This window comes from Tuber melanosporum, assembly GCF_000151645.1.
Source record: "Tuber melanosporum whole genome shotgun sequence assembly, scaffold_29, strain Mel28".
NCBI lineage: Eukaryota > Fungi > Ascomycota > Pezizomycetes > Pezizales > Tuberaceae > Tuber > Tuber melanosporum.
The window spans coordinates 768,956-785,665 of record NW_003298963.1 but is presented as its reverse complement, the minus strand read 5'-3'; positions in this window follow the sequence as shown (position 1 = coordinate 785,665).

The window sequence follows — 16,710 nt, the reverse complement described above, 5'->3', positions numbered from 1 at the left end:
AGTGATGACAGCCACACTCACCTACCAATTCACTATCATGAAAACTAAAAAAAAAAATTAAAAGATGTAAATACATAATAGAAATTAATATTTGATATACCATCCATCAGCCTTAATAATTGCCTCTATTCTATTCACCATTGATCCAGCTAAAGTATCAAAAACCTTTGGGTCAAGAAGTTTCCAATAATAGGTAATGATGTTTACTATTTTTTTCTTGACTACATTGACATCACCCTGCATAAGATATAGCTCAAGGTAGTGCTTGTAAAGCTTACCTTTCACCAGAGACCAAATATTTTCAATTGAATTGAAATATGCTGAATAGGCAGCAATTTCTATCAGTGTAATTCCCTGCCCTCTGAGCTATCTCCTAAAAGGCAAGTGAGTCTTAACATTGTCAATCATAAAAAATACCTCTTCTGCTCTAACCTTTTCTCTGATATTCTCCCATATTACTAGAAAGTCATAATGATCATAAATATCAATAATTGACTTCCCCGTAACTCCTCCCCTAGCAGAAAAAGGATCAGGAAAAACAGGCAAAAAAAGACCATGAGTTTGACTATAAAAACAACCAGTCATCATCTGGCTAATCCCTCTCTCCCCTCTCCTAGCCTTAGGTTTAATACAATTCTTATTCCTGTTCTTATATGGGTATTTGTCACGAACATGGCTTGGCACGAAAAAGGTTTTCACATGACTCATGATTATCAGTCATAGGTATGTTATTGCTTTACGCATATGACTCATTTGGGTCATATGACTCATTATGTTATAATTTGTTATATTTCACACATAACTCGATTACGAGTCATAAGACATGCACCTGGCAAGTATGCCTTGTGAGTGTGCCTTACGGGTATGCCTTGTGCATATGATTTATATTTTACAAATGACCTCGTTATGAGGTCATGGATTTCACGCATATGACTTGCGAGTGTGCATTGCGGGTATGCCTGGCGCATATGATTTATATTTTACACATGACCTTGTTATGAGGTCAGGGGTTTCACACATATGACTCAGTCGAGTCATATGACTTATTTATTGCGTTATGATTGGCTTATGAGTTTTTGCATATGACCTTACTATGAGGTCATGGGTTTTGAGCATGTGACTACTCTGGTCACATGACTAGTTTATTATGATTTGGTTTGGCAAATGTGACCACTTTGGATCACATAACTATAGGCGGGAAGAACACTATATAAGGAGGCCGATGCAGATGAGGAGGATAGATTCTTCACACTTTATTCTAAGTACTTTTCCTCGTCCTTGCTGTCGCTTTGCCGCAAGCGTTTCTTTCGCACTCATGGTGGGCCTTGATGCCTTGAATTCTGGGAGAGATATCTGAGTTCGCTCAGTAGTTCATGGGGTCTTTGGTGTTGAGGTCTGTTAGGCATTGTATGGCAGATTACTGGTTTACTTCTCGTTTCATTGCCTGATGGCTTCTCATGATGCTGTCACTTCGAGCTCTTCATCACGGTTGCTTATGAGTCCCTTTCGATAAAATGTCTTCAGCTTCCTGTCAATAGTCTACTCGCAGGTTTCGCATTCCATTAGGGAGGATGGAATATTGTGCTTGAGGGGATCACCCATGTTGTTCTTTGGGCCAACTTATGTATGCATTGGGTTTTAATGGAGTCCTGTAACCGGTACAGGTACTTGGTTATTGGTTTTGTTTTATGTTTTGTTTTAAGTATCGCTTTGATACTTGGTTTGTTTTAAGTATCATTTGATACTTGGTTTTGTTTTATGTTTTGTTTTAAGTATCACTTTGATACTTAAGTAGTTTTACCAAAGTGTATCAATTGATACCTTTGATTAGTTTTGTTTATGCTAAACATGAACAGATTTGTGTATTTAAAGACCGCCTGTTTCTACCATAGAAAAGGCAGACTTCGACAGACAGTTATTTCAATATACTTGGTTGAACGGTTACTTCTTTGTTCCTCAGTACACCCTCAAAGCCTCCTTTAGTTCTCAGCTCTTGCCTCCTCTCTGGAAGAGTAGGCTACCTGCCAACTATCGTATCTATTACCAATAACATGATTAGCACCTTGCAAACACATTACATTTTTTTAACCACAGCAAGTGGTTAAGAACCTGTCCCTGGGTTTAGGCCTGATCAACCTATCAATATCCACCTCAGATCGCTAGCAGAGAGAAGTGGCGGAATCACAGCACATTCGGCTTCGTCTCAAATCCAAGATAGAGTCTTTGACAACCAGGAGTGGGAAGCAAATCCCACTACAAGACCTTACAAGAAAGAAACTCCGCGCTCTGCTAAGAAGCCGGAAGAACCTGCAAACACAGAAGACACACAACCTCCAGGAGAATTTCCTTCTACTCCTGCAAAGAAGTCTTCCTTTGAACCTCTAATCCACTCCGAATCCAGTAGCGAATCGGACATGGCTAGTACAGGAGGAGGCCCCTCTGGAAGAGGAAAATCTCGGGCTAGGCCTGAAGAAGAGGAAGTACCCACAGTATTTGAAGCTTCTAAGTTTAAACTCCACCTCCCAATGAAGTTTACAGGAGAAGGAAAAGACCTCAAACCCGAAGCCTTTGACCGATGGGCGACAGAACTCACATACTATCTTCTCCTGCAAGGAAAAGATGTGGAAGACCCTACAACCAGACTATACATTGGATCATTCCGCGAAGAAAAGGCAACCAATGCATACCACGAATGCTATAAGGATTACGGCGGAAATGTGAGATTAAGAGGATCTACAGTTCTCAATTATCTGAAGGGACGATTCCAATCCTCTATTACCAACAACCTCCTATACAACAAATTCAACCAGCTCCAGCAAGTTAATGGAACATATGTCAGGAGGATTACAGATGTAGCTATGGATCTATTAATATATCAGGACCAAATGAAGAAAGGAAGCATTTCCAAATATATCCTGAAGCGACGATTCTATAATACTATGCATCCTACCCTCCAGCGAGAAGTAGAACCACTTGAGGAAGACGACGACGATATTGCAACAATAATTGCAAGAGCAGAACGAAAGGACGCCATCTTCCATGAGACCAAGGCATACAAGACACAGATATCCTCTAGCAGGAATAGCCAACCACGACACAAACCCTCCAGCAACTTTGAAGACAATACTCCACAGGTTTTCAAGAAGAAAACCAAACCCTCCAAAGAATCAAGACGGCAGAAAGAAGAATGTTTTGAATGTGGAAAAACAGGACACATGGCAAAAAACTGCCCTACGAAGAAAGGGAAAGGAAAGGCGATTAAACAAGAAACATCAGCCAACAATGTTGAGAATGATAGTGATGATGTCCTATCCAGCGAATATGAGGAGATCCATATCGGATATATCGATGTGGAATGTAACAGTGTCAGACCTCTGGCTACATTTAAAGTACACTCTACCCTGGAAGGTACTATTCTGATCAATGGCAAGAAGGCTGGAGTCCTATTCGACACAGGCACGATCGGAAGAGACATGATCAGCAATGCCTTTGTCTCTATCCATGGACTCCCAACTCGAGACCTTAACCAACCCATACCAGTTAATATGGCAGTAAAGGGATCACAATCCACAAGCCATAAAATCTGCAGTGCAACTATTTGACTTGGTTCTGCCATCCTACCCTCCAGGAAATGCTAGTCGGAAACTTAGCCAAATATGATACCTTGATAGGGATGTTATTCCTGAATCGCCACAAAGCTGTAATCAGGTGTAGGGAATCAACTATCGATTTCCCAGATCAGAAGGTTAGAGTTTCCTGCAAGCCAACAAGGGGAGAATAGCGAGCTGCAGTTTGTGAAGCAACGGCCCAACGCCTATTGGATGAATACTCTGATGTTTTCCCTGATCAGATTCCCGAAGAACTACCACCTATAAGAGAAGTGAACCATCACATCTGTCTTCGAGACCCCTCTAATCTTAAGAACCAACCCACCTACTCTATCCCTGACGCTTACAAAAGCCCACTATGTGACTGGATCAACTAAAAGTAAAGAGGAGTCATCTACCGAGCAGAAGCCCCAGGTGCCACGCCTATGTTTGTTCAACCCAAAGTAGATGGCAAAAGAATCCACCCTTTGGTTGACCTCAAACTACGGAATCATAACACAGTTAGGGACAGCTCTGCTATCCCAAACCAAACCCAAATTCTGAATGCAGTTGGATGGGCTAGATTCCGAAGCAAGATTGACCTAAGTGATGCCTACTTCCAGACAAGGTTAGATCCAGAAAGCGAACGCTACAACAGTTTCAAAACACCCTTCGGAAGTTTCATTAGCCAAGTTATATTGCAAGGTTACATGAATGCACCCACCACCTTTATGCCAATTATGGAAAACCTCCTAAGCGAATACCTCCACTATTTTGTCTGGGTTTACATTGATGATATCCTCATCTTCTCAAACACCAAAATAGAACACGCTTATCATATAGGTTTGGTTTGTACCAAACTAAGAGAAGCTAAATTCTACGCTAGCAGAAACAAATCAATTCTGTTAGCCTATAAACTCGATATCCTAGGACATGTTATAGATGACAAAGGAATACATGCAGCCCCTGGAAAAATATGCTGTTTAACAGAATGGACAACACCTCGGAATCAAAAGGAACTCATGCGATTCCTAGGACTAGTCAACTATATCTCCCAGTTCCTACCACACGCACCACTGTGACAGCACCGCTTACATACCTTACCGGCAATGCAGAATTTGTCTAGACCTACACTCATGACCAAGCCTTTACCAAGATCAAGGAATTGATTAAAAACGCCAATGTTATACAACCTATCGACTACAGTAAACCAGAACTGATATGGCTGATTACTGATGCATCAGATATTGGAGTTGGAGCATGGGTTGGACAAGGAGCCTCTCATGAAACGGCAAGACCAGCGGCATTACACAGCAGGAAGTTTACTAATTCACAGATAAATCATGAAATGACGGACAAGGAAGCCCTTGCTTTGATTGATGCTCTTGCCACATTTAACCACATCCTGATGGGCAATGGCTTCACCATTGTCACCGACCACCAGCCCCTTACTAACCTTAAAATGGAAAAGATCCCTAGAAGAGAAGAATGCGATGGATAGGAGAAATCAGTAAATACTATGCAAAAATCATCTATACCCTTAGAAGAACGAACTATTTAGCTGATGCTCTCTCCTGCCTATACGAGAATCAAGAACTCATAGACCTACCTCTTGTTCATAACCACACAAGACAAAGCGAAGACAGCCCTGATGACACATCCTATGAAAAAGAACCTTCGATGGCTACTGTCAGCTCTGCCGCTCCCTCGAATTCTTTCTCTTACACCATATACAGAGTGGCCAGAACAGAACGAGGAAAGGATATTGATGACGAATGGAAAGACAATTGCACCCTCCGCAGCACACCTCCTCATGAACTTGAACAAAGCAGACTCCACCGGTCCCATTGTTACCTCAATACTTGCCCCTTTCACCAGACTGAAATTAAATTCGGCAACAGATACCAGCGACCGTATTATATATCTGCTGACGATTCCAAAAACACCAGCTTCGACACTGCAGAAGGAGCAGAAGAGATAATCGATGAAGATAGATCGACCCAACCTCCCCTTACTTTTAATCCTGTCCCAACACGACACCAAGGTGTCCAAGAACTCGAACAAGCAGCAGCCTACGTGGATGCAATATCCTACCTACACCCTCCGCAGTCAGCTCTGCCATCCTCTTCCCCCATACCCAACTCACAACCACTGTATGGTGGATCCTTATGAGTATACAACAATGAAACTATTGTTTCTGTCATGCCTCCCACAATCCCTGAGTATTGCCGACAGCTCTATAAAACCTTTGAAGAAGAGGAAGCCCCTATTGAACTAACAAGAGGATTCCTAATTGAGGACGAACGAGATATTAGATCAACTACAGAAGAATTAACCTCCTCGTTCCAAAGCCAAATGATAGCAGGATATCGCCATGACCTGATCTATTTCAAAGCGATGGATAGTTCTAGACATGGAGACCTTGCCTGTAACCGGTATGGGTACTCGGTTATTGGTTTTGTTTTATGTTTTGTTTTAAGTATCGCTTTGATACTTGGTTTTGTTTTATGTTTTGTTTTAAGTATCACTTTGATACTTGGTTTGTTTTAAGTATCATTTGATACTTGGTTTTGTTTTATGTTTTGTTTTAAGTATCGCTTTGATACTTGGTTTGTTTTAAGTATCGTTTGATACTTGGTTTTGTTTTATGTTTTGTTTTAAGTATCGTTTTGGTACTTAAGGAGTTTTACCAAATAGTATCAATTGATACCTTTGATTAGTTTCGTTCATGCTAGACATGAACAGATTTGTGTATTTAAAGACCACCTGTTTCTACCATAGAAAAGGCAGACTTCGACAGACAGTATTTCAATATACTTGGTTGCACGGTTACTTCTTTGTTCCTCAGTGCACCCTTGAAGCCTCCTTTAGTTCTCAGCTCTCGCCTCCTCTCTGGAAGAGCAGGCCACTTGCCAACTATCGTATCAATTACCGATAACGTGAATAGCACCTTGCGAATACGTTACATTGCCCCCTACAACATATCCAACGGAATGGTCTATACTAGCACCCATTATGGTGAACATTGCCTATATATCCCAAAAGGCCATATGTTCAATGGAATGACTGTTAGGGAATATGTCATCATCGTAATCCATAACAAAGAACACTATAGTGCGGACTGCAACCCCAAATATGCCCCAGAATATGTTTACTGACCTGAAATGCAAAAGGACTTCCGTGATTTTGTTAAACAATATAAACTCTGTCAGGCAAATGAGGAGCGAATACAACTACTTGAAGGGAAAGTACAGACCCTCCAACTACCATGTGAAATATTTGAATCCTATGCCATCGATTTCGCAGGACCATTCAATAAGTCTGCAGAATATAACACCATCTTGGTAGCTGTGGATCGATTTTCCAGATACACATGGCTCATACTCATGAAGGTTACCGATTCCTCCAAGGACACCTGGAATACCCTCCAACAATACCTATTTACCCCCCATGGGTACCCCTTATCTATTGTCAGTGATGCTGATCCCCATTTCACCACTAGATTCTGAAAGCAAACCTTGACCTCCCTCAGAATAAACCATGTTATGGCTGCTCCTGAACATCATGAGACTAATGGCCAAGCAGAATGAAAAGTCCGCAAAGTCAAGACCGGAATTAGGAACATGATCAATGAATGACAAACCAACTGGGAACCAGCCCTCATTGAGCTCGCCGCATATATCAATACCGGATTTTCAGACACCTTGGGAATGTCTCCATACAAGGCAATCTTCAGCCTTCAATACCCTCTCCTACCTACAACTCTATTTAAGAACTCCTCAGTCCCTGCCTCTGATGACTACCTAAACTGCCATCAAGCAATTCGGAATGATGCCTTCCAAGTTATTAAAGCTGCCCGATTCTGAAGCACTACTACTGCTCAGAAGCGACGACGCAAACATGTCCCTATTCCACCAGGCGATATGCTCATGGTACATGGAAACATATTCATTGTCAATTTTGGACGCAGCAAGAAATTACAACCCCAATAGCGAGGACCTTTCAAGGTCTTATTCTTTAACGAGCATACAGAAAACTACACTGTCCAAATGGATGGACACATGTACCGCCACAATACTGCAGCTTTCTACACCTCTGCTGTTAAGCGATTCCACCTAAATGACAACTCCAAGTTCCCTGGAAGAACCCACTCTCAACCTGCACCTATCATCATTGATAAGAAAGATGAATGGAAAGTTGAAGAAATCTGAGACCACTGCCTTTGGCATGGAAATAATCAGTTCCTGGTCAAATGGAAAGAATACCCAACGAGCGAAAACAGCTGGGAACCACTAGAAGGACTAGAGTACGCGATGGAAATCATGAATAATAGGTGGAAAGACAACATGCCAAACGAATCTCTCCCCCCAATGATCAATTACATCACCATGTGCTGGACACCTACGATGCCAGAGACTGAGCGATGGCATGTGGAACTCGAAACTAGGGATGGGTTTTGGGCACCATACTTTAAGTCAGAATTCGAGAGCAGCGATGAGGAAAATCAAGCTATAGAGCAGGCTCTCGACAACCTTATCTGATCACCGATCACCATCCAAATACCATAACAATGTCAAACTATGTGGAACTCAATGTGAGGCTGCGACAACAGATTGTTAGACTGTTGTTGAACCGCAATGTTATCCAACTTAAAGACTACTTCGAAATCCTCTGGATAGACTACTGTTCTGATTGCAACAATGCTTGGGTTGATGTACAGCATGAATCTGGTATTCATGACTACTGTGATTTACATTCTTTGAGTCTAAATATTTTCTTAGGATTTCTTCTTGTCCCTGGTGTGACACTTGGGATGAAGAAGAGATGGTGGAAATTGAAGCCTTCAATTTTTCAAACTCCGCTTTTGATGATTATTAGGTTTTGTTTGTTTAAATAGTTGTTTTGTTTTAGGGAATATAACCGGTACAAGTACTTGGTTATTGGTTTTGTTTTATGTTTTGTTTTAAGTATCCCTTTGATACTTGGTTTGTTTTAAGTATCGTTTAATACTTGGTTTTGTTTTATGTTTTGTTTTAAGTATCGCTTTAATACTTAAGTAGTTTTACCAAAGTGTATCAATTGATACCTTTGATTAGTTTCATTCATGCTAAACATGAACAGATTTGTGTATTTAAAGACCGCCTATTTCTACGATAGAAAAGATAGACTTCGACAGACAGTATTTCAATATACTTGTTTGAAAGGTTACTTCTTTGTTCCTCAGTGCACCCTTGAAGCCTCCTTTAGTTCTCAGCTCTCGGCTCCTCTGTGGAAGAGCAGGCCACCTGCCAACTATCGTATCTATTACCGATAACGTGATTAGCACCTTGCGAACACGTTACACGTTCTTAGTTCTCACGATTCAAAACACCCTTGGGTTAGACTGATGACCTTCCCAAGCTTCAACTTATCGTACCAGCCGTATCATTCCTCCGGTGGCAGGACGGTACCCCTCCAGCCCCTCCTCATTATGCTACATTTCTACAATTGGAATCCTACGATGTTGTTTATCGCCGTTCCCTTAGAGTTTTAGTCCTTATGGCATTTATGGTGATTCAGTCAGGAGTCTCCTCCTTACCTCAGTGGGGATGGCTTTGACCCTGAAAAACCTTATCCCCTGGTGTGGTCCTCTGTTGCTACTTAGGGTGGTGTGGGATAATTCGCTGCCAGATATCCGCATTATCTGTGTGTTTGAGTAGTTCAGTTGTGGATCGTAATTGGCGGCTTCACCCATTGCAAGTGGGGCCTACCTTCTGTTTGTCTGCTTCTGTTCGTTCGCCCGCCCCCTTCTTGTCGCATCAGTTGAGGATGCCTCTTGCCCGTCATTTGGTCCATGCCTGTTACCAGACCTGTGGGGCTGGCTTTGGCTGGCTCTGCTTACTCTTTCCAGGCTCGGTTGGACTATGGTTCAAGTGGGTTAGACGGTGTGGCTGGTGCCGATGCCTTTGGGTGTTGGTGTTGCCTCCCTTGTGGCTCTCAGCTGTGGCTGGTGGGCCCCCCTCAGCTATGCGATGTTGAGGGTTGGGGCTCTGTTGGCGTGGCCAAGACCAGTGGCTGCCTGATAGGGCTGCGTATAGGTTGTCCTGTGGCTATCGGGTGGTTGATCTGTCTGAGGGGCTGGGGGGCTAGATGGGCTCTGCGGCGTCTGGTGTGTGGGGCTTGGAGGGGGCTGATTGGGGCAGAGAGGTACTTGCAAGCACCAGTCGGGTCTTTGTCAGGTTGGGTGAGGTCTAATTAAGTGTTTCCAGTCTGGCTAGAGCTGTTAGGTAAAGCTGCTGAGTGCTGCAAAGCTTCCCAGTAGCCTGGCTGGCTGATGGCCAACTGTGCGGATAGTGGGTTGTGACCACCTAGTTGGACTTGTTTGGGTCTTGCGCGCTGGGTTTTGTGGGATTTGTTTGGTTTCTTTGGTTGGGCTATGGATTGGGCAGGAGGAGGCATGGCACCACTGGTGGGAGATAGGCCCCACTGGCCGTTTAGGTCTGTCACCACCTCTATGTACTGCCTATGATTGTGTTATGTTTTTTGAGGGACAGGCAGCGGGTACAGGTCCTCCTCACCGGTATGCTCTTTGGAGGCAACTGGCAAAGTGGGTTCATAGGGTCAATGGCCTGGCATGCGGGTGCGAGAGGTTGACATATTAGTTGCCTCCTCCCTGCTATTGTGTCGCCTGTAGTATTAGTTCGTGTGTTTTGTTGGTTTTCTACTGTGAAGGAAGTATTGCGGGACAGTTTTTAGACCGGGTGGTAGTAATTTTATATTTATTGGACAAGGAACCTGGTCGAGTTGGTCTTTTGCTCGGCTTCGGCTACGCTTAGTGCTGGTTGGCTTCATACCAGAGGGGCTACGGACTTGGACCAGGGCAGATGCTGGGTTGTTTGATGGTCTTGTAATTAGTTCTTGTGCAGGCATGACTCAGGGATGGTAGGTGCGGGGCCATAGACTTAGTTAGCTTAGGATTAGTAGTATACCGGTTAGTGGTATCCCTGTGCCAGCGGAGGCTCGTCGTATGCCAGTGTTGGTGGTACGAGTTTAAATAAAATTAGATTGAATTCTAAGTACTTTTCCTACTTATTACTTTAACGAATATAAAATACCTTTACGATCTTTACCATTATTGCAACGTTATCATTATGCCAATGAAAGCTCTTTATGAAAAAGTGTTGGAGAAAGCTTACGATAGGCGTTCCTGTAACGAGACTCCATGGAGTACTATTACAGTTGACCAAACCTATACCCTTACCGGTATCAAGAGACTACCGTGATAGGAATGGTGGTAGACTAGAGTCTACCGGCTAGAGGTACTGTTGGTTAGGTACCTTGGTTGGGCATACTATACCATACTAAGAAGTATACGGGTACTAGTAAGGAGCAGTAATTACCCTACTCAGTAGGGTAACCTAAGTAATCAATTTAGGAGTTACCCTGAATTACTCAATGGTGAGTCCAGATAGAGTTACCCTACCTTTGAACTAAAATGACCCTGCCTTAAGCTATGTGTTACCCTATTATTGAGCCAAGTTACCCTACCTTGAAAGTAACTTGTTACGCAGGACTTCGGAGGAAGTTACTAGATTGTTTGTCACATGAAACTACCGAGGGTATTCAAATTTCTGGTTGTGCAGATTACTCTGGCACAACCAGTTGAGCTCCGAGCAAGCTGTAACTTGGAGGTATGGTGGCTAACACCCCTCTCCGGCCCCACTATAAGTCCCTAGCATCATGGGCTACAGCCTGGAGAGTTGCTGTAAGCCTAGTAAATCTCTTCAAGTGGAGATGCTCCTGTAACACTGTATATGTTCCCGCCGTCCATCTGACCGGAAGCTGTCCGCAGAATACATGAGGGGGTAGAGGTGAACCTGGAGAATAGTCTCCTGGTGGTTTCATGTAAAACGGACCAGAGCTGACGGAATAATACTACTTTGAAGTTTAAGGTAGTATGTGAGGTTACCAAAGGCTAGTAGGCGAGGTAACCGAAGTCTGTTGCCCTGAAAGTGTAATAGTATTGGAGATCGTTAGGGACTCTGAGACACTAGTCTAAGGTCACGATAAGACCTGTTTTTAGGAGAATTCACTGTGAGTAGCGCCTATTGGTAATCAACATCCAAAGGGGTCTATCGAGAGAGCTACGTGGCCATCATCCGGGATGATATGGAATAGAGTAGAACTGAATAGATGTTCAGGGGCTGCAGATGCTTGTAGAAGACTAAGTATATATCGGTAGAGAGTTCTATAGTTGGTCTCCCATCTACTCAGGCATGACAGCTCGCCACTAACATGTCCGCGATATGAAGAGTTTTTACTCATGCGGTTGCATTGTAGATGCAGCGGCTAAAATGCTTCTATCAGGTAGGTGTTAGCAAACTACAAGAGTAGTCTAGTTCGCTACGGGGGATCTTTGGTCCGACCTGTGGAGTTTAGCTAGGCAACCTAAGGGAGTTGGGTGCTCATGAATACGGAGTAGTGATGGAGAGCAACTGGCAGTATATGAAATCTCCTTAAGTATATGCGAGTTCTCCTCTACTCTGGCAATCAACTACCTCTCAAGATTAGTACTTAATTGAGTAAAAGCTGTGGCTTAACGATATTAAGTTTTACCATTTTATTTCTTCAAACTCTACTGTTGAGACTTTTAACATTTATTATATTTGTTTACTTTGCTGAAGAATTCATTTCGATGCAGTCGCAACTTTGGGATCCATCTTCTCAAAGGGATCTCCCGTTACAGTTCTCGATAGAAGATAAAGGTCTTGCACTATCGGTAACGTAGGCAAAGACCTAGAGCTATCGTAAGACTAAGAAGAGAAACAGAAGAAGAAGGGAAGTATCGTTCCCCATTGCCAAGAACTTACTATCCGAGGAGGGATCATTACAGTATTTGAGAACCTATTTTCTCTTCTTTCCTCTTCCTCTTTCCACAGCTACCTCATCCCCCCACATTGCCTTTCTTCTCCACATCTCTTTTGTCCAATGCCTATGAGCTAATGCCCATTCCAACCTCTCTTAAGCTAGATCCTCATCCAAATGAACTCTCTCTTATGCCATCCACATTCTAGGATGCATTTTTTCAAGTCTTCTTCTTACTGTCCTACTAGAAATATTAGGAGCAACTTACTCAGCAATGTCAGAATAGATAGTATGGCAATTTTTAAGAGCTTCCTCCACTATAGCATCATCCTGTGACCTGGTAGTTTTAGGATGTCTTCCTCTACCCTTATTCTCCTTGCCCTCTTGATGTCCCTTTGCAATTGTGTTTCTGACAGTAGTGTAGGGGATATTAAGGTAGTGGAAAATTTGCTGAAATCTCATCTGAGGCTCATGTAACCTGAGAACCCTCCCCCTGGTAAACTCAGAGAGATGTATGGAGGGAATAGGTTTTTTGGCGTGACTGCGAAGAATAGGAGGTATAGTTTATTGAAAAAAAGAATAGAGCAGAATGGTTTCTTCTTGGTTGACTTAGAGCAATTCTTTTAAGTTCTGTTGAGAGTATGGGATGATGAAGAGGGGTGGGTTGCCACCAATTGTTGAATCGCGGTTAATTTTGTCAACGTACAATAAAAACAATGAAATTGCAGCAGTATAAATCATTATCATATTTTGTACCATATTGAGATGTTTCCTTCTATTTTTCTTATCCTATGTATCTTCCTGCTTTATATATGTACATCAACCCCACTTTTCTGATATTCAAACTTTGGATTGTCCTACCATTTTTGTTCTAGCAGCCTCTTGGCCAATGTTTACATCTTGGCACTTGCCTCAACCCCCTGTGGCCTGAACTCAGCAATCAGGGATATCAACTATCCCTGCCTCAACTGCCTAGTCTATTTTCTTGGTATTTCACCTTTCAAAATTCATCATTGTTGCTGTGGTAACAGCATTTTCGCAGGGGGTTATCTCAACCGCTGGATCCCTCTATTCCGCCTCATTCAACTTGAATGAACCCGAATAATCGGACGGTATGCGTTGTCGTTGATATTTCTTCTCACTAGATTGAGCTCAGTAGGGTCAAGAAATCCTTGCCTTCTTTTCTTTCTTCTCTCGGAAGGGGAAAAGGGGGCTGTGTTTTGCTGCGTTCCCCCCCCCCTTTCCAGAGATGGGAATTTCGGACTACGCAGCACATGGCCCAATTATTTGAGTGTTCACGCCGAGTAATTACAATCGCACAGAAACGGGAAACAGCTCGTGATCCCCCCCACCCCTCCTCACAAGTGGGTGATCGTGAGGGGTTGTGAAATGCAAGGTTAACCTCACTGTTATTACAAATCCTTGGTAAACGCTAGGAAATAGCATCTAAACCCCTGCAAAATGCCGGTACTCTGCTCGAGTACCGGTATTGTACTTGTACTACTTGCGGATCGTGCATGTGGTGTGCGACACCTAACCAGCTAGGAACACCACCCCCCCAAATAAGAATAATAAGAATAATAAAAAGCATCTCGACAAGAACCGCACCGGTACCAACACTCGAGGGAAACGTCTGTTTCCAAATATTAATCCTTGTATCGATACAGAATCGATAGGGGAATAACCCCATGGTTTAATTTCTTGAAGAATGTTTTGTTCCGGTTGAGTGCTCGACGGCTGTAGATGGAGGAAATAATTTATTTAGAAGGTTGGACTTTGAAGTCTGCGGAGTTGTTAAGGCCCCGTTCCGAATCTACTAGCAGTGCGCTATATAATAAGGCACTGGTAAGGCCTATTTAGGCTCAACTCCATACTTGATCTGGATTAGTGAATGGCTGAACTTTTCGAATTTTTATCTAAGAACAGACCTGTCAGGGGTCGCGCACCTTGCATATCATACTCTAGCTCGGCGCGAGTGATCGAACGAGCGAACAAGTGGTAAGGTGAATATTTATCATATGGAGAGAACTCCGCTTTCTGTTCGAACAAACCCACTCCAGTCATTTTATATTTGGTGCAGTTTTTTACTTCCCCCTCATGGCTCCCATGTCGGGGAGGTGGAGGCTTGGGGGTATGTGATGGGTCGGTCATGGTCAAGTCTGCAATTTCGTTGACGGATCGTCGGTGAGAATAGGGGGGTTCGACTACTCGAGTACCGGTGGAGTATAGGGTGGCAAGTTCATGACTCGAGTACTGGTATGTATGTACTGGTGCTCGAGCACTGACAACCCTCCACAACGTTCCGAAGCAAACGGAAACTTACCCGTGTATCTGTCCGCGAGGTCGCCCGCCTGCTAGCAATGAGCTGATCCTCTTGTTTCCTGCGGTCTGTGTGTGGAGGTATCATACCTCCATACACAATGTTACATTTATATTGTCCGAATAACTCTACGCTTGTCTACTTGAGTATGTATCTTTCCGTTTCTTCGCTAGATAACCAGCATTCTAGAATAGGTCTGGAAAAGTAAACCCCCCAGCGGGCTCTTGAAGTCAAGATAAAGTTGAGCACGTGACCGATCTTGAACGAGTCCAAACTTGTCACTTCGGGAAACCACGTAGAACCAATAAGTCAGATGGGGCCGGGCTCCAGTTTGGCACAATATTGGTTCGTTTAGTTCAGCAAGCAATCGAAGATACCAAAATTGCTATGTACGGCAGCCCACTCGCCTTGAGTAGTCGGTATCTCCAGTAACGCACTCGTGGATGGTCAATGGGGTGTTAAGTAAATCTCACCAGAGGCGGCGGAATTGCTCATCTGGCAGAAGTCCATTTCGGAATCTTGGTATCTTTAGCGTTATCATTGAACTGTGGCGATCGTTCCCCTGCGTATTGAGTGTTTGAAGGACCCGGCGGGGCCCAAGCTTGTCCAATGGTTGTGACAATTATAGACCAGTTTCAAACCTGCTATAATGCACGGGAGGCTAGTTGCCCATGTCGAACTAACAGGGCTTATGCTGTCCTTACTATCCCTGGTTGACATAACCATTACCCATCGCCTCCCAAGGAGTTTCAGATGAACACTCCGGACAGTGGGCGAGTTATAGAACGATGGTGTCTGGGGTGTATCGAACGCTACTAGTTTCCGGTTCCTTGCAGTTGTAGTTGTATGATCAGGCAAACTGGAAAAGAAGGAAGGGAAGAGGCCCGTTTGGACTTCTGAACACTGATGACAGATCAACCGTAACCTAATGCCAGGAATTAATAGGGGGAAAAAAAACCCCCAGGATATGTTTGGAAAGGGCCATATGTTACAGCGGTTTCACATGGTGAGAATATAGCTTTGATATTCGAGTTTGATAGGGTAGGAGGGGATCATTCGGTTGGAAGGAAAAAAGGGGGAAGGGGGAGAGGAAAAAATAGATTGTTGCCGTATTATACCAGAACAGTGCTATTTTTTTCGCCTTGGCGTGGGCAATATACCTGTTGAACGTATGATGAGACTCCAGGGGGTTGAATGGGATAGATTGGTTTTCTTGCGTTCTCTGTACCAAGCGGCCCAGTAGAGGTACCGATACTCGTACATCCAACCCATCGCTTCAAATAGCTAGTATCACATAAGAGAGAGAGGCATTGGAGGTGCTTGTCAGGCACTATTGCCATATAATTCTCGTGTTCGGGAAGTCGGTGATTTGCTAGGTGAAGGCCCAGGGTGGGGGACAAGCTTTAGGGTTGCGCAGGTGGCAGAGTGAGACATTGCGTCTTATGTCGTTCGCTGGTGGCAGATCCGAGGCCTTTTATCATTTTATTTCTCCTCCCGCAAGGGTTGGATCACCCCGATCGGTAAATCGCCGGCTGGTTGCTTTGGTACGGTACCGTAACAGAAGGTCTGGAAAAGAATGCCGGTGCCGTATTGTATATATAGAACAGTGTTGTAAATCATCTGCTGTGATGTGATATCAGAAATAAGAGAAATCAAATATGAGCTGTGCCTTCACTTTTGAAGAAGTGCCGTACATAAGCAGAGACACGCGGAGCATATCATGGAATTGGCATCCTGTCAGAAGTAAAGGGATGAAGATGAGAATTTGGAAGGAGAACTACAGCACAATACAGTGCCGGTACTCGAGCACTGTACCCTGGCATATACTCGAGTACGGGGGGGGGGGGTAGAGGGAAGCTTGAAATCGATAGAAGACGCAGGTCGGGTGAGCAATCAAGGGCACGGTCTCGAAAATCATCCGCTCCCGCTGCTGGTAGCTGTGCTGCGCAAAAAATTTCT